The 18,378-nt window shown below is 38.0% G+C and overlaps 1 protein-coding gene and 1 non-coding gene across 11 annotated transcripts in view; one reads left to right on the forward strand and one right to left on the reverse strand.

Annotated features, from left to right (window-relative positions):
* The window catches only part of CDKL5 (cyclin dependent kinase like 5), a 198,244-nt gene that overhangs the window by 20,715 nt on the left and 159,151 nt on the right, over nucleotides 1–18,378 (forward strand). Inside the window, exon 1 of one of the 10 annotated variants that reach the window (XM_072956084.1) lies at nucleotides 4,059–4,171. The exons of the other annotated variants lie outside the window; for them this stretch is intronic. The gene's annotated coding sequence lies outside the window, so the exon portion shown is untranslated. Of the gene's footprint in view, nucleotides 1–4,058; nucleotides 4,172–18,378 lie in introns of those variants that run through there. 10 annotated transcript variants of the gene reach the window in all.
* On the reverse strand, nucleotides 4,770–4,939 carry LOC116278289 (small nucleolar RNA U109). Its single transcript, XR_004187675.1, has one exon. It is a non-coding gene; the product is annotated as a small nucleolar RNA U109 (small nucleolar RNA).

Here is an 18,378-nt window from a genome sequence, read left to right on the forward strand (position 1 = left end):
TTAGCTCTCTTCCATATTTAAACTTAAAACTCTTTGCTGTGTTTTTCCCCTAGACATCTTTAATCCACTCAAGGTATTTAATGTTTTAATGAAGCATTTCATTAAATATCAACATTAAATTTGCTTTATTCTTTTCTTTCCCCAAATACAATGTCTTAAGTCTAGTTTAATATTTTTCAGCATTTATGCTATTTCATATCTTATGAAATCTCATTCTAACACCTATAGTATTTTTAGAGAATTTTGTTAATATTGTTTAGAAGTGCTAATATTTAGCAAGAGTACCATTTTCAAGTCAGTGTCACAGTCTATGGCCTTACCATCTTTTATACTAAATTGGTCTCTGTTGAGCTTCTTATGTTCAAGTGAGCTTGTGTATGTAAAAGTGCTGTAAAGGTCTTATATGTCCTAATTTTTTTCTTTATCCTTCTACAGTATGTGTCCCTGCATGCTCACTTCTTTTTTGGAAATCTTCAGCCATGCTAAGTTTTTCCTTGCCTTGATGACTGAACGAGCATTTGTTCAGGTCTTTCTTGGTGTAAAGTCGTTAGTTAGTTTGTGCCTGTAAAGAATGCTGTTGTGCACTCTCCCTCTCCCCGTGTATACAAAGAATAACCACAGCATCACTGCCTTCTTCAAATATTTCCTTTGAAATCTGTCTACATTTTGATGCAGTCTCTAACTTAGCTCACTTTGGCCTTGAGTTCTGAAGCTTTTCTGAACCATTCTATACCTGCTCTGTATTCCTTCCTTGTTGCTTTATTCTTTTTTTTTTTTCCCCTCATGCTGGTAACTTGAAGAGTTTACAGTGGTTTATGTCATTACTTTTTTCACTTCCTATCCTGCCCAGGACATTTATTTTTAAAGAGTTGCCTCACTTTAGAGCTTGAAACTGATGTTTTTGTGCTAGTGGTTTCTCTGTTACCCAGAGTGACTGCCCTTGATTTGGAATTGTGCTTTCCAGTCTGTCCCTCTGTGCAGGGTTGGTAAAAGAAGGCCATACTTGACTTTCTTTGGCTGACTTTATGATAAGGTGATGGTTTGGGTATCTTGGTGTCAGTGTGTAGGCAACCAAAGGAGTGTCAGCATCGTGGTAGGTGGTGGAGATATAAAGCCAAGCTGGGGTGTTGTGCCCTTTTATGGAGTTTATATTTTAGCAGAAGAGGCCAAAAGAAAAGATGACTCAGGTACACGATGATATGCACATTTAGATGGAAAAACAGGATGCTGGTACTCTAGGCCTGAAGAAGTGCACTTCATGCAGACTTAAGGGGACTGGGAAAGGTAATGATTCCTAAGTATTTGTGAAAAATCTAAAGAGGAGGCCCGAGATGTCAGGTGGAGGGAAGGGATTTTCTGGCAGACAGTGTATTCAAAGACATGGGTCTAGGAAGAGCGTATAAAAGCTGGGAGAATAGCAAGAAATAATGTGGATTTATGTATTGCATGCCTTGCTTTGATGCTTTTACCCCAGCTACATCCCAGGATCTTGGTTTTCCTTCTTTATGGCCATTTTTGGCTTTTTTCTGTCCATTTTCACTTTTACCTGAGAGTATACCTAGGAAATACTAAACCCAGGAGTTTAAATGTGGGTGGACCATTGGTAAAATTCTACTGTAAGCTCCACAGAGGCATGGAATGTTGACTGTTGTCGCCTCACCATCTAGTGCATTGCCTGGCACAGAGGAAATATGCTCAGTGACTATTTCTCTTATGAAAGGTGCCTCCTTTTCTGCCCCACATCTCCTCATATCAGTTCCTTCCTTCTTTCCTTGTTTAGTGGTTTCTCTTCTCTGTCAGATACGTGTCTAGTAGATCTACCTTTCTGCTTGCCCTGTAGACATGCTTGTCCTATAGATGTAGTCACTGGTCTCGGACATAACTGTGTTATAGTTGAACCTGTGTTGGTGTGTAACTAGGTGCTAATGGCTCCCTGAAACTTTTCTATCAGCGTTTACAGTATGCTAGATGAGGGGGGAGCCAAAGTTGACAACTATAAGAATGACATTTCTTTGAATTTTTTCATGATTTGTTGCATGAATTCATAGAAATGCTGAATCCTGTTCCATAATAAACTCTTGCATGTGTGTGTATATGTGTGTTTGTATATGTCTGTCTTACTTAACATTAAGCAAAACCAACATTCTGTGAAGATGTTTGCTTATTTATCATGTGGCTTCACACCTCCCCCCCCAACCCCAGATTATTGCTTAGGTCCCTCAGATCAGGAAGCTGGTTTTAAATGTGTTACCACATTGAGGTAAAATATTTGTCTTACAAAAAGGCTCTCTAGGATGCAATGACTTCACCAAAGAATCCACCATACAATAATAGTGGTTAGTTAGATGGAAGGTTTTCAAAAAAAATTGTTTATTTTTTATTTTTAGCATGCTGTAGTAGACTTTTAAATATCCTATCTACATTTTGGTAATTTCTCATGTTATGTGTCCTACTTTACCAGAAAACTCATCCCCAATCTCTTTTACAGCTAGGACATAGGCTTGTGACCTAGGTTTGTCCAGTCATTTATATAGAGTGAAACTTGTATATAGAGGAGAGCATTGTGAGGTGGCCATCATGTGTAGTGGAACTGATGACCTGGTGATCATGTTGACAGAGGTGTGTGGTTTTTAAGGAGTGGCAGTTGCAGAGTTTATGGAATTCAGTCCTGAATGGTGTTGGGGCCCAGCAGTGACAATACTTTTTGTTTGTTTGTTTTGTTCTTATTTTCCTTCCTATTCTCTGATCATTTGGGGTTTGTGTTAGATGTCTTATATTAACTTTGGAATATTGTCAACCATTATGTCTTCAAATATTTCTTTTGTCCCATTCTCTCTTCTGTTTTTGTGATTCCAATAATCAGTATGTTAGAATATTTGATGTTGTCCCACACCTCTTGAGTGTCCTGTTTTGTTTTTTGTTTTTCACTCTGTTTTCTCTGTGTTTTTGGTTGAGGTAATTTCTAGTGACTTATCTTCAAGTTTACCAATTCTTTCCTTGGCTGAGTTGAGTCTACTAAAGAGCCCATTGAAGGCATTCTTCATTTCTCTTAACTGTGTTTTTAATTTTTAGCACTTTCATTTTGTTCTTTCTTATAGTTCCCATCTCTCTGCCGAGTTATCCATTTGGTTCTGCATATTCTTCTTTTGGGTTAAAGGCCAAACGTGTAAACTTTCTAATGAAAATGAGAATTCTATGGTATTTCCAACATCTGATTGTATGTCTAGTTTGGATGTGTTGTCTTTTCTGAGTGTTGTTTTTTCTTTGCCTTTTCTTATGCCTTGTGGGTTTTTTTGTTGTTGCAAGCCTAACTTATTTTGTAGAACAGTAGAGAGTGACATGCACAATTTTTGTGTCTGTAAATGGGCACACCTTCCTTGTGCTTGGCCTTTAGTTCAGGGATTTGAGTTAATCTAGTTTGGAGTTGGGCTGGGTTTAAGTTTGGTTGTTGCTATGGTTACCCTCAGGTACCTCAGGCTTCAGATTCTCATAGAGGTAGCTTGTGATTAGGGTGGGAATTGGTTTCTTTTATTCCGAGTGTCAGGTCTTCCTTTAGGACTGTGACTTAGAAAGAGTCTCCTTACATACTCTTGGTCTTCTCTTGTCCCTCTGCCAGTATTATTCTGCTGTTTACTTGTTATTGGAAGTAGGTTAGCTTAGAGGTGAGGAGTGATGGTGAGGTGTGGTCTTTTGTTCTGATTAAACCTCAGGTTTAGGCCTGCATCAACATCCCAAGGTCTTGCCCCTCCCCTACCTATTGTGGGCTCAGTGTGGAATCCTGCCCCTCTCTTGGAGTAGGGCACCCACCCCTTCCCCCCAGCTGCAGTGAGTTTTCACCAGTGCTTTAAGGGTAGAAGGACATACTGGCCTTCCTTTCACAGATGAAGGTTTTTCCTCTAGCAGAGATAGGGAGGGAAGGATCTGGGTGTACATAGCTGCAGTTCCCTTCCCCCAGGTCTGCATCACAATGGGCTCCTCAGGGCTCTTCCCTCTCTATGAGTGCTTGGTGGGGTTGGTGGAGGAAGATCCTGTAGAAGGCTGGTGTCTCCTCAATTTCTGTGACCACCATTGGTTTCACACTGTTTCTTCAGCGAGCCACATCAATTTTTATCAATTTGCATTTATTCTAGCTGAACTCCTCTTGTCAGTGGCCAGTTGCAGTCTACCCCAGGTGAGCACAAGGTTGTCTCCTCTCTTTGCAGGCCCTGTCTCTCTGAAGATTTTGAGTCAACTGGTTGTTCTATGATGGGTTTCAAAAAAGGCATGAATTTGAAATTAGTCCAGCTCTTTTTCATTGTGTTCCTTCCAGCTTTCTTATTCCGGGGGGAAGACAGAAGTTTGGTTATCCTTAAAATTTTAACACGCTCATTTAACTAAGTCAGAGATTAATTATTCCTGTCCTCCCAAATAAGAGAGTGGCTCTTCCATTTTCGTTATTTATGTTTTGGTTTTGCCTTGTTGAATCCACCTTATACCTATAAAGTATTGAATATTTACTCATCAACATGTTTTCCAAATTTCTTTGCTCATCATTCTTTATTTACCCCATTTCTTGCTTTTGAATTTAGTTTCTGTCTTTATAAAGAATGTTTTTTAGTTCTTTTACTAAAGGCTTATTAGTTGTGAACTTGGTTTTGGTGTTTCTGCAAGTGTCTTTACTTCACTTTTTCTCTTGAATGATTGTTGAGCTAGGTTTAGAATCTATGTTCATTGACAGTTATTTTCCCTCAGCACATTGATAATGTTCTGCGGTTTTTTGTTTTTTTTTTAAATGTAGGAGACCTATGCTATTACTCAACCTCTACTGGAAGGTTGGCAGCCCTGAGAACTCCTTTGTTCTGCATTTTGACAGGTCTTGTTTGTTAACGAAGCCTTTAGTCAGTTCAGGTGTGATTTCTTTGTAGGTAAGTAATTATCTTTTCTCTTAGGCTACCTGTAAGATTTTTTGTCTTTTTGATCTTTTGCAGTTTCTTTGTGGTATTACTAGGTGTAGATTTGTTTTTATGTATCCTGCTTTTTATTTGGTGTAAACCATGAGGCTGAAGACTCCTGACACCTTCAGATGTGGAAAAAATTTGAGCTGTTACGTTATCTTTTTAAATAATGCTTCTTGATTTTCCATTTCTGGAACGATTATTTAGATATATGTTGGAGTATTTCATTGTGTCCTCCTTGTTGCTTGAATTTTAAAAAATACTTTCCATTTTTACTTCTGGGTAATTTCCTGACTCCTATCTTACAATTCACTAACTTCTGTTTAGCTGTGTCTGGTCTTTTGGTTAATCCATTTTTGGAGAATTTTCACTGAAAACATTTGACTATGTTTTTAAATGTAAAAATGTGTTTTCTTTCAAATCTGCTTTTTAATTTTCACGAGGACATTTTCTTGTCTTTTCTTTGGACATTTAAAAATATAGTTATGTTTGTCTTCTTTGTTTTTTTTTTACATTTTTTATTGATTCATAATCATTTTACAGTGTTGTGTCAAATTCCAGTGTTCAGCACAATTTTTCAGTCATTCATGGACATATACACACTCATTGTCACATATTTTTCTCTGTGATTTATCATAACATTTTGTGTATATTTCCCTGTGCTATACAGTGTAATCTTGTTTATCTATTCTACAATTTTGAAATCCCAGTCTATCCCTTCCCACCCTCTGCCCCCCCCAGATGTTTGTCTTCTTTGGATTGTTTTCTTAGCTGTCGTTCTTGAGGAATGAAATCTCCCATTTGTGTTGCTTCCAAGTTTTACTTGTTTCTTTGTGTGGTTTGCAACGTGTGACAGTTTGGGAATGGCCTGTACTTGGGTTGTGGGTAGCATTTGTCTCTGATGGACCCTTGGATTCACTGCTCGTGGAGAGTTTTGATCTATTTGCAGATGATGGATTTCTGACATCTGGAGAATGATGTGAATTTGGACTTCATATCTGCGGTAGAGCAAAGACTTGGATTTTCCCTTTTGCTTCAGTCATTTTGGTCACTCCTGCTCAAAGCCCTGGGCTGCAGTGTGTAGCTTTTCTTTTTTCTTATTCACCCAATTGTATCTCATAGCTTTCTGTTGGTGGTTCACTTTTGGCTTCTTTCTCATGCACAGACTTGAGGTATCTCCAGTTTCCTGGTCTCATAATCATCTGAGTTTGCAGCCCTTGGTTTAGAGGGCAGGAGTGAGTAGATCCTTTGTCTTGTGAAGAATCTCATTTAATAAGCTCTTGTCTTTGCAGCCACTCCTTTTATTCTAGTCTTCCTGACTGTTGATCAGGAAGTAGTTCATCCAATTAAGAACCAGGAAGTAGTTGCAACCACAGGCATCCTCTAACTTGAACAGATTATTTACCAAAAGTTCATTTAGATGTCAGTTTTGTTAAACACAGTTCCTATTATCTGATAAGAACCATGTTTTTAAAAAATGGGTTAGTTTCCCGGGTACCTCTCAGGAGTCTAGTCTTTTCATGATGCAGTTGAAATTCATATAGACTTGTGAGCTCTTTGGGACTGTAATCAGTATGTAGGTGATTTCTGTGAGGAGGTGCATTTTAACATTCTCAGTGAGAGAAGGGAGTATGTGGTTTACATCCTCAGTTGGTCTTCACTGGGGTGACCTGCTAGGACCAGTCCTTGTTACAAACCCTAGCCACTGTTCTCAAGCCTGTCGCTAGGTCATCACCACGTATACTCAGCACACAATCTTGCCTCCACTCCATTGAGAATATTAAGGGCCTTCTGGCTGATTTTTTCCAGCTTCTGGCACCATCAGTCCCTTTCTCCCCAGAGCTGCCCTTCCCCCTGTCTCAAGGACGAGGTGCTTCTGCTGCTGTTTGAGGCCAGTTCCTTGCCCGGTGCCTTTAGCATCAGTGCTGCTGCTTTGGAAGTGTTTTTTCATCAGTTATTTATTCCCCTTCTTCCTCCCTATCCTGTATCCACTGGTTCTCAACTAGGGGCAGTTTTGCCCCCAACAGGACGGTTAGCAACGTCTGGAAACATTTTTCTTTGTCATAACTGGGGCAATGGTGTATATGCTACTTGCTCCTGGTGGGTAGAGGCCAGGGATGCTGCTAAACACTTTACAATGCACAGCACAGCCCCTGACAGCAAAAAATTACCTGGTCCAAAATGTCAGTAGTGCTGAGGTTCAGTGACCTTGCTCTATCCTTAGAGTCTCTCTTTTGTTTCCTTTGCTTTTATCTGCCCATTTTCTTATTCCTAAGGTTCTTGTCCTAGAAAACCTTCCCTAAACTAACTGTCCACTCCTCTCCTAGCTGCCTAACCTCCTTTTCCCCTTCTCATCTAAACATCTGAGTGGTCTATACATAGTGTATCTACTTCTCACACTTCACTCTTGATCTCTGACTTCCCACTCTCATACGACTTAACTGTTTTTGCTGAGATTGCCTGTGACCTCTTGTGTGTTGTGTTTAGTAGATTCATTCAGTCCTAATTTTACTTGACATTTCTGTTTCACCTGACACTGTTAGTCACTATCTCCTTGAAGCACTGTGTTTCCTTGGCACCCTTGTTCTCCATGTCCTTCTCATGCATTTCTTTCTGTGCATCATCTGTGGGCTTTTCTCAGTCCACTCACTCCTTACATGCTGCTGTCACCTGGGTTTTACTTCTTGGCCAGCTGTTTTCCTAGGTCATTGTCTCAGTTACACCCAGCATTTCAGTTCTGCATACAGGCAGATGTTTTTCTAAATTTCTAAATTCTTTCCCAACTTTTCCCGACAAGCTTTCACACTCATTCTTAATAACCTGCTGGAAATGTACACCTGACTGTTTTGTAGGAACCTTATACTTAGCATGTCTAATATGAAGTACAGCATACTTTCCTCAAACTTGCTCTTCCTCCTTAATTGAAAAAAAAAATCTCTTAATGGTTCTACCATCCATCCAGGCTCCTAAGGTAGATAGTTGGGTCTTATCCAACTCAGACATACTATCTACAGTTGGTAGTGTGATATAAAATGTGATTTTGATCATAGAACGGATCTGCTTAAAAGCCTGCAGTGGTGCTCTCTTGCTGACAGAAGGAGAAAGGAGGAAGTCTGAATTCCTTTATTTGGTTCATCGATGAGGCCTGCCTACCTCTCCAGCCTCACATCTTTTCCCTGTTTGTCTCAAACACTGTGCCCTCCAGCATGTAGAATTCCCCAAATTCTGTTTGAAATGTGGTGTCTTTGCTTATGCTGTCTCCTCTGCATGGAACACAGTGTTTACTGTAGAGTGTGGGTCGCTAGCTCTCTGGGTGGTGGGACTCCCTATTCCTCATGGAAGCTACAGTTTATTGACACCTTTCCCCCACTTCTCTGGCCTCAGCGTTATTTAGGAGTATTCCTTGTCAGAGCCATCATTTTGTAAAGCCAGGACTGGGTAGATGCTGGCATCAGTCCTGCTGAAAGAGGGTAGGGAGTGGACAGAGGTGAAGGTATTTCATAGCTCAATTATGTGGTTTACTATTAAGCCATTTCTTTTTTTAGTCCTTACTACCTGTAGTTTTATTATCTTTCAAGGGTTCTTTTGGAAAATGTATCTTTTGGGGGAGATCTCTTTTCACCTACATGAAGTTGTGGGTTCTTTAGCTCTGTTGAGTTTTGCCATCCATTCAATCTTAACCTGCTTCACAGCTCCTTGGAATTCCTTACTGATCTGTCTTCTGGGAGCACTTCCTACATTCCCAAGGCTGCTCCAGGTTTACTTTTATATTTCTTTTGCTTATTGCAGTGGGTTTTAGTGTGGGAGGAACGTTACATATGTGTGTTTGGTCAGCCATTTTAATGTAGAACTAGTGTCCTGTGTCCCATGCAGCTTCTCCTTTTTCTCTATTGTAGCCATCAGGGCAAAGAATGTCTTTTCAAGTGAATACTTGTGTACATCTTTGATCATTTTCTTAGGACACTAGTCTTATATCCCCCTTGAGTACCACTGGGGGTGATAATAGGTGACACTGATGGGAATGTGCCACACCTGTGAAGGGTGTAGAGGAAACACTGCTGCTTTGCCTCAAGGGAAAGTTGCCAGTTAAAATGTTTATTATTTTGGCCATTCTTGTCAGCATTATTGTTTTATCTTAGATTAAAAAAATTACTTGTAAGGTTAAGGGGAAAGGGCAGGGAGGGGTAAATTAGGGGTTGGGGATTAACAGACACACATTACTGTATATAAAATAGATACACAAAGACCTACTGTATAGCACAGGGAGCTATATTCAGTTTCTTGTAATAACAATGGAAAAGAATCTGAAAAGAAAATATTTATATGTATGTATATATATAGCTGAATCACTTTGCTGTACACCTGAAACTAACATTATAAATCAACTACACTTCAATAAAAACTTAAAAAAATTGTAAGGTTGAATATTTGTAAAAAAATTTTTGTTGGTCATTTGTATTTTTCTGTGTATATTTCCTTTTCATGTTAAAGTTTTTTTTTTTTAATACTCTTACAGGGTTCACTTCATTCTTTCCCTTTAACATGCAATGAGCAAATGCTGCCAAATGTAAGGTCCATTGCTTATTTTTTTTTAGTCTAGATTTAGTATGATCTGATTTTTGGAAAATGAAAAAATCCACTCCTGGTTTTATGGTTATTAATACTTCACAAGGTGGCTGTGAAAATTAAATGAAATAACATAGATGAAGTGCCCAACACAGTACTTGATACAAAACAGGCAGCAGTAAATATTAGTTCCTTTTGTGCGTTCTTTCTCCTTTGTCAGATTATTAAAATAACTGCAGTACAACATACCTGAGTGAGAGGGAAAGAAAAAAATAATCACATGTGTTTACTGAACCCTTGTTAAGTGAAGGGCAGTATACCTAATGCCTTGAGGGATACAGAGATGTTTAAGGTTGCTTCCTGTCCAGGGATAAACATTAGCTTACTATATATATCTTTTCTAGGCTTTTTTTTTTTAGCATGCTGTTCTGAAAACCTTTCAGTCTTTAAACTGTGTTATTTTATTTGAGCACAGACCACTTTAAAGGTTGGTGTGCCACATTTAATTCGTTACCTTTCTATGAGAGTAGTTATTAGCTCAATTTTATAGATAGGGGCCTTGAAGGGTGATCTGCCCAGCTTCTGGCTGGGGTGAAAGTAGGCTATATTGGGATGTAGAAGAATGCTAACCATTGTATTTCCAGCCTCAGTAGGTGCTGAATAAATATTTGTTGAATGAAATGAATCATCTTTTATTAAATGGTATGTGAAGCCCACTCCTAAATCACATTTCTGCTTCTTACTGTTTTACTTTCCCCTTTTATATTTTATGCTGTGAAAGTGGTTAAATAAGCTTTATAAAATTCAGTGGTTGATACAGAAGACGTTGGAGGTTGGAAGACAAATGCTACACTGTTTTAGTCAAAATGAAAAAAGGCTTTGAGAGGAGGAGATTTCTGTGCTCATGCTGATTGTATTTGCCAATTTAATTTTTTGCCCTGGTGCTGATGCTTTGCAAGACCATCTTTGGGTCTTGCAAAGGGTTTCCCAAGTTTGGGGCCAGGGAAAATGGCCCGATTTGTTGCACTCTAAGGATAACTCTGCTGTTAATAGGTTTTTCATATAATCTTTAGTAAAGAATGAAGAATTAGCAATTATAATTAGGCTGTGGAGATTTGAGGGGGAAAGTTTTTAATGGATGAACTAGCAAATATACAAACTTTAATGGAATAAGTGATTAACATCTCAGAGTTTGCTCTGTGTTTAGCTTTTTATAGTTGGTGGCTTGTGTAGTGAAATAAGTGTTCATAGTAAAAATGGTAAGACCCCAGAAGGGGTTGGTGGTGGGACATCATGGACTTAGTGCAGAGAGCAGTATTAACACATCTCCTTCACTCTGCCTTGGAACACTCCATTTAGTCTTAAGCTTGCTAAATTCATTTGTTTTTACAAATTTTATGAGTAGTTAGATCTGTTCATCACATTTTTGGTTTTCCCACTCCATTTTTCTCCTCAAGATGCTTTCAGTGAGGCTTACAAACATCTATTGTCTTATAAAATAATGTCATAGGTAAAACTATTCCTTTGGGGATTGGGAAAAAAACCTTGGTTTGATTCTGGCCTTGACACTTACTGGCTGTGTGACCAGGGACAAGGTATTTAATAACTCCGGGACTGTTTTCTTATCTTTTAAAAATATTAGGGTTATAATATATGTAAGAATACTTAGCATCATGCCCAATGTATGGAAGTGCCCCTAAAGCACTATTTCCAGCTGTGTGGCTTATCTGTTAAGGATACAGCATAGTGGCTTAAGTATGGGGATTCTGGAACCTGACTGCCTGGGTTTGAATCCCAGTTCTGCCACTTACTGGCTAGGGGACTAATTTCTCTTAGTCTCCTTATTGGAGACTAAAACGATGTTTCTGATAGAAAAGGATCGTAAAGTATTCTTGTGAGGATTAAATATGTTAATTTAAAGCATCTAGATCAGTGCTTAGCACAAAGTGCTGTTGTGTTTTAGCTGTTATTATTTTACCACATTTCAAAACCCAGTATGCCACCAGATTTTATTTGAAATGTTTTGTTCTACTGGAAGCTTTTGTTTTTCTTATGATTTCAAGCTCCATGAGAGCAGGGTCTGGTCTGTTTTATTCACTACTGTATTGCTAACATCCTGTAGAGCAACTGACATAGAGTACTTATTCAGTAAATATTTGTGGAACGAATTAATTAATGCATGATAAATGTCCACTTTCCTTGAATTGTGTTTGCCAGTATTCTAATTCAAGTAGTTTTTTTCATTGTTAAGTCATAAAAAAAAAAGCTGTAATTTGTAATAAGTTTACAGGCTGAAATCCAAGTTTCTTAGCTTTGTTTTAAAAAACCTATGTAATCTAACTGTACTCAGGTTTTTTTCTCTTTTAGAATGTGGAGTTTTAACCAAATATCCTTTTTCTGTCTCAAGTGTATGATTCTCTGGAATGTGAATTAATTTACTGGATTGTTGAAATAGTGAAGTGGTAAACATGAAAGCACTTTGCAAATTATATAATATTATTATCATCATTATTTATAATAATCCTCAAGTGTTTTTTAGCCCAATTTTGCTGAAATATGCCCCCCCATGTTTTTGCTCACACAACTTAACTGTAACCCCACCCATTTTTCGAGACCTAGTTCAGATCCTCTTTCCTGTGTAAAGGTCTCCCCACCCTAAAATGAGCACTCTTTGAAGTTTTATAGCCATTGTGATTTGTATAGTTCATTTGGTAATCATAAATCTGAATTGTCTCATCTTGCCTATTGTCTTGATGTATTAACTAGGATCTTGAAATGTTTAACTCTTAATAAAACCAGTAAGTTTATTGGAAATTTATATTACTCTAAACTCTGGGCACAAAATTTTCATGTATTCCAGTTTTCACAATTTAGTTATAAGATGCTGTTAAAACATAAACTGAAGTGTATTAAAATTTTTGAGAGAAAAATATCGACTTGAACTGGACGGTGCCAAACTGGAAGTGGTTAAGAGTGCTTGGCCGACAGGAGCTAGGGAAAAGTTTTGTTTGTAGAAGATGTGGTGGCCAAGAAAAGAAATCATTTGATTGCCTGTGGTTTAAAGCCTAGTTGGCTGTTTGTGATTGGTTGTCCTTAGGTTTTGATAGATTTTGGTTTCCCTGTGGATGCCACCAAGAGCTACCTCTGTTTAGTGGCCTCCTTGTTTCATTAATTTAACGCTAAGAGCAAATATTATTTTTTTTTAACATTTTTATTGATTTATAATCATTTTACAGTGTTGTGTCAAATTCCAGTGTTCAGCACAATTTTTCAGTCATTCATGGACATATACACACTCATTGTCACATTTTTTTCTCTGTGATTTATCCTAACATTTTGTGTATATTTCCCTGTGCTATACAGTGTAATCTTGTTAATCTATTCTACAATTTTGAAATCCCAGTCTATCCCTTCCCACCCTCTACCCCCCTGGTAACCACAAGTCTAAGAGCAGATATTATTGTGTGCTTCCTGGTTTCATGAACGATTCCTTTATATATGGTAAAATGTGGCAGTGGGTGATTAGTTGATGTATCATTAATGTTAAAATCAAGTTGCAAATATTTTCCTCTTCAGAACCAATCTAACGTTTGTGATATCTGAATTTTTGTTAACATTGGTTCATATTTATGTTTTCCTCTTTAGTTTGTTTTCAAATATGTTGACTTATTTCCTGCTTCTGCACCAAGGTAGAAATACTCTTTCCTTAAATTGTTTACCTTGGATTTTCATGGATCCTTTTGGACAACTATCATTTCTCTCACATGTTGTCTTTGAAAAGAACTAGTTCTGCAGTGATCTACTGAGGTCATTATGTTTTACTTTTTGAGCATCAAGATCAGAAGAAAAACTAATAGAATGTTTATTATCCATTTTTTGAATGAATGAATTTGGTTTGTAGAAATGGTTTGACATTAAAATCAATAGCAGTCTAGCACCATTTGAGGCTATTTTGAAGAGGCAATTAACACTCTGGGGGATTTCTGAAGGAGGTGGCCTTAGTGCAGAGATGTGAGTTAGTGTTAGCAGGTTGTTTCTGGTGGAAACCCCCTTATTTGATGGATTGGAGTCAATAATTGGAAAGCTAATTTTAAAAATTACTGATATTCAGAGTAATAAGAATGCACATACAACAGAAATATTTTGCCATAAAGCATTTTCCTTGCTAGTATTTTGAGGTAGGGCCAAGGCCTTTTTTTGAGTATGAATCAGCTGACAGAAGTTCAGTGTCATTTTCTTGTAAATTCATCCTATCTGTGCAGTAGGTCCAGTTTTGATTTCTTGAAAGTGGAGCAGTAATTTGGACAATTTATGAATCCATTTAGTGCAGAGTTGTGAATTTTAACAGATTTTTCGTCTTTTTAACATTATCTAACTCAGATCTAATTTGGCAGCCACAGTTTTAAAGTGATTCATCAGTTATTGAATCTTGCCATAGCATCCAACCTAATTTTCACTGAACTGTCATTTTCTTTTAATTGGTTTACATACTATTTAGTTGAAAACCATGTAATGGCTTTTACAAGAGGAGTTGACAAATAGTTTTTGGGAAGAGATGCAAGTGACTTGTGGATGATGGGCATGCAGCTCAATTTAAGGGAGCAGAAGTATCAAGTTGAACTAAATAGTTACCTATTAGCCAAAAACTTTTGTACTGTTGGCATCAGCTGGTCTGTTTTACAGAATTAATAAGGAGTTGGTAACTGTTAGATCTGTTAAGTGACATGCTGGTGGCCAATAGGGCTTGAGTACACAGTGCAAATGAATTTTTAAAATCCATTTTATACTTTTCAAAAAGTTCACTTTCCATGAATAACGTGCTTTTTTTTTTTTTAACAATATAACAGCGATAACTGAGTTACTCAGAGTGCCTGGAGAAAATCACTATTCAAATAAGATGTCTGTGAAGCCTTTTCCCCCAAGTACTTTCTTCCTTCTCCCAGACCTAGGTAGTTTCTACCTCTTCTGGGCATGTAGAGCACCTTGCATATACCTTTTTGCATTTCTCATATGTAGTTAATTCACCTACCTGTTCGCTTCTTCAGTGAGCTCTTCCTCCAAGGAGCTTTTGTACACTGTCTCATCATAGTTGGTGTCCAACAAATTGAATGAAAGAGAAGTTCTGGCCATTTAAACAGATGGCGCAACCCAGTCTTTCCTGAGGTGTAGTTTTCATTGATGTGCTGTAAGAAAAGAAGCCATCATTATCTATAAATAAAGTCCAGAAAATATTTTAGTATAATTATGCTCAACTGAGTGTATCATATTCCATATGTCCAAGATACTATGTTATGTCTCCAAAAGTACTGAGTTTAATAATACGTGGTTCTTGTCTGTGAACATGTATCCTAATAGCACAATGGGAATATATGGAGAGGCAAAATTAATTAATGCCTGGAGGGATCTGCACCGTTTGAGAGTGGATAGGACCTGAACTAGACTTGGATGGTAACAATAATTAGGGCTTTTCGGCATGTATTTACAGCTTAATGGCATTTGATAGTCTGGATCTCCTTCAAGTTCTTCCCTTCTTTTCTGCCACACACTCCCAGTCCTCCTACTCCCGTTTCCAGCCTTCTTCCTCTGCAGTGTATTTGTTTTTTTTAACGTTCTACCTTTGGTCACCTTCTCTTTCTGTCCTTGGTGTAATGCTTTATTGTTTTAACCCTAACCCTGAACTTCTGGAAACACGCTTTTCTCTCTCCTCCACATGCACAGCACTTCATCAGTGTCCCTCTTACAGCATTTATCGCTCTCTCTCTTTTTGCACTGTAGTTAAATACATGCATACCCTCTACTGGACTGTAACTTCTGAGAGCAATTTTCTTCTTTACATTTCTTAAAGTATGTAGTATATAGTTTTGTAAGTAAAAACGTGCCACGTACCTTTCTTTTAAATTTAGCTTCTTTCACCAAACTCATCTCTTCCAAACTAGTTCTGCTGCTTCTGCCTTCAAAATATTCATAGCCACACCATTATTTCCACTTTCATGCCAATTAAAAAAACAAATATTGAGTGTTATATTCTAAACACTGTATAGGTGCTGGAAATAGAAATATTATGGATCCAGCCCCTTGTTCTTAGATTACCAGTGAGGGAGGGAGGGGAACACTTAATCTGGCACTTCATTGAGACCATGTTTATTGAACACCTCTCTTTGTGCTCGATGCTGTTGTAGCAGACCCGTTATAGAGTGGTTGTCCACAGGCTGCTCACCTCCAGGGAGGAGAGGCCTAGAAAGCAGTTACTGGATCGTCTCCATTATAAAGTGCATTTTCCTTCCCAGGCTTTAGCCTTCGTCCTTTTCCTTCTTCCTCCTTCCTCTTTTTCCTTCTCCCTCTTCCTTCGTCCTCTTCCTTTTGGTTCCTGCCCTGTAACTTGATTATGTAGAATGCTGTGTTCCTATTGCCTTTTGCTGTGGGAACTTGTGTTCTTTGCATGTCATCGGTATCACTACTGTTTGAGGGCTTATACTGTGAAGTGTGTAGCAGAATAAAGAACAATTTGAAATGCTACTAGTTAAATTCAGCAAGTTTCAAACTGAGTTCTTGGTATCTGCAAGGTTCTGTCCTGGGCATCTCCATGTCCAAGACCAAAAAGAATGAGTCTTCTAACCTCATAATCCTAGTCTAATCGATATGGAGACATATATAATGATACAAGGCCAAATATATTGTCACTAGAATTACAAATAAAGTGCTGTGGGGCTTCTGTATCACAGCATACATATCACATCTTATTTGTGTTGCAGAGAGGGGAAGGCACTCATGTATGGCTTCATGTAGCGGGGTCAGGGTATGAGGTCAATCTTAAAAAAATTTCAGTTGCGGTGGTTGTATACACCAGGAGAAGAGAATTGCTTGATGAAGTCATGGAGCAGGAAAGTATTATCTTTACTAAGTGGTTTTCAGAGTGTGGTTCCCCAGACCAGCAGCATCAGCATCACTTGGAAACCTGTTAGAAATGGAAATCATTGGGCCGCATTCCAGACCCGCTGAACCAGAAACTCTGTGAGTTGATCCCCAAAATCTGGATTTTAACTAGTTCTCTAGGTGGTTGTGATGTGCTGATGTTTAAGAGCCACTGGTCGACACTTGCTTGGTCAGAGAATAATCAGTTGCCCTTTGGTTGAAGAGTAAGGTTTAAGAAAAGCAATGATGAAAAAAGGGCAGGATTACAACAGGGACCTGCAACACTAGAGTGGGAGTATGTAGGGACTGGGGAACCATTTCAGTTACGGAAGGGACATTCTGGGGGCTTACTTTAGAAAGAGCAAGCTGACAGACTTTTTACAGGGTGAATTAAAACTAAAAGATCACTGGGAGTGGTGAGGCAAATTAGGGGAGGAGTAGCCTTGGAAATTGAAAAGAAACACCTACCAAGGAGCGGTATGGCTGGGGTGGCTAAGCTTGGTCAGTGTCCAGACAAAGGCAACTGCCTTAGAATAAGCTGAGGCTTTGCTCTTTCTGTTGGGAGAACGTGGTGGTGCCTTCTCACACAGCACGGGCAGAAGGTGGAGGTGCCACATAGTACGGGAAATGGGATTGGGGGGAAGATCATTTTTTCTAAAAATAAGAATAGCTTCTCCAGAATGATGCAAGCTTGTAAGAAATTCAGACACTCAAGGGAAGGTGAAGAAAGTAAAATCACCTCAAATCCCACTTTCCAGTGAAAAGCAATAATGTATTTTTCCTTTTAAATATTTGGGTATCTGTTTATTTAAACTCAATGTTGTATACATAGAATTATACAGTTCTAAAAACAAAATTCCTTAGATAAATTGATCTTGAATACCTGTCAGTATTTTACACATGAAAGAGTACGCAGGTCAGCATGTGTTTGGAAATTAATGGATTTTATATTTGGGAAACAGAAGGTTTTTATATAAGCAGCTAATTGGTCAAGAGTGCAATTCATTTCACATGGTCTTGAAAACATCCTGTGTATATCAGTTGTTACAGAGTAAATCTGGGGCAAAACAGTTTCAGATGCCTGGTATGCTAACATTAGTCTAGGGGAGAGGAACTCCAACTATATTAAAAATGAAAAAGATGAAGCATTGTGGCATTTATTAGAATTACAAGGTTATTCTGGTGTCTTATAAGAACCAGTTAATATTGGACATAAAGCTGTTTTATACATAGGCCAATACCAAGTTCAAAATTCTCCTCTTAAACAGACAGTTAACTACCAGTGAATTTCTTTCTTTTTTTTTTAAACCAGTGAATTTCTTGAGTGACAAGTAAAGATGTGGAATACGGTTTGCTTGTTTCTTAGTTTTGTGAAAAAGTTTTTTTTTTCATTGACAAAATATACCATGTTACGATTTTTTTACATAAAATATTATGGCCATTTTTCTGTATTAGTAAATATAGTCAAATATTTTTAATAGTGGCATGATTTTCCATTTATATGATGTGACTTCACTTATTTTATCAGTCCTACATTGACTAGTATTATGCTGTTTTTTTTTTAAATTGTTGATTACTATGAATAGCTCTGTAGTATACAACCTTTGCAGTATCCATCTTTGTCCATTTGTCAGTGGTTTCCTTAGCCTAAGTCTCTTGAAGTAGGATGGAATTTTGAATCAAATGGTGCACATACATTTAAAATGTCGGGGGAGAGTATAACTGAAGTGGTAGAGTCTGTACTCCGCATGCACAAGGTCCTAGGTTCAATCCCCAGTACCTCCATTTAAAAAAATAAATAAATAAACCTAATTGCCAACCCAAAACAAAAAATGTTGATACCTGTTGCCAGATTATCCTCCAGAAACTTTTATATTCTTACCTACTGTGAATGTGAATTCACATTTTCCCCATACCTAAGGAAGAGCACTAGATATTTGTCAGTTGCTTTAATCACTACCAGCCT

Source organism: Vicugna pacos, chromosome X, assembly GCF_048564905.1.
Source record: "Vicugna pacos chromosome X, VicPac4, whole genome shotgun sequence".
Taxonomy (NCBI): domain Eukaryota; kingdom Metazoa; phylum Chordata; class Mammalia; order Artiodactyla; family Camelidae; genus Vicugna; species Vicugna pacos.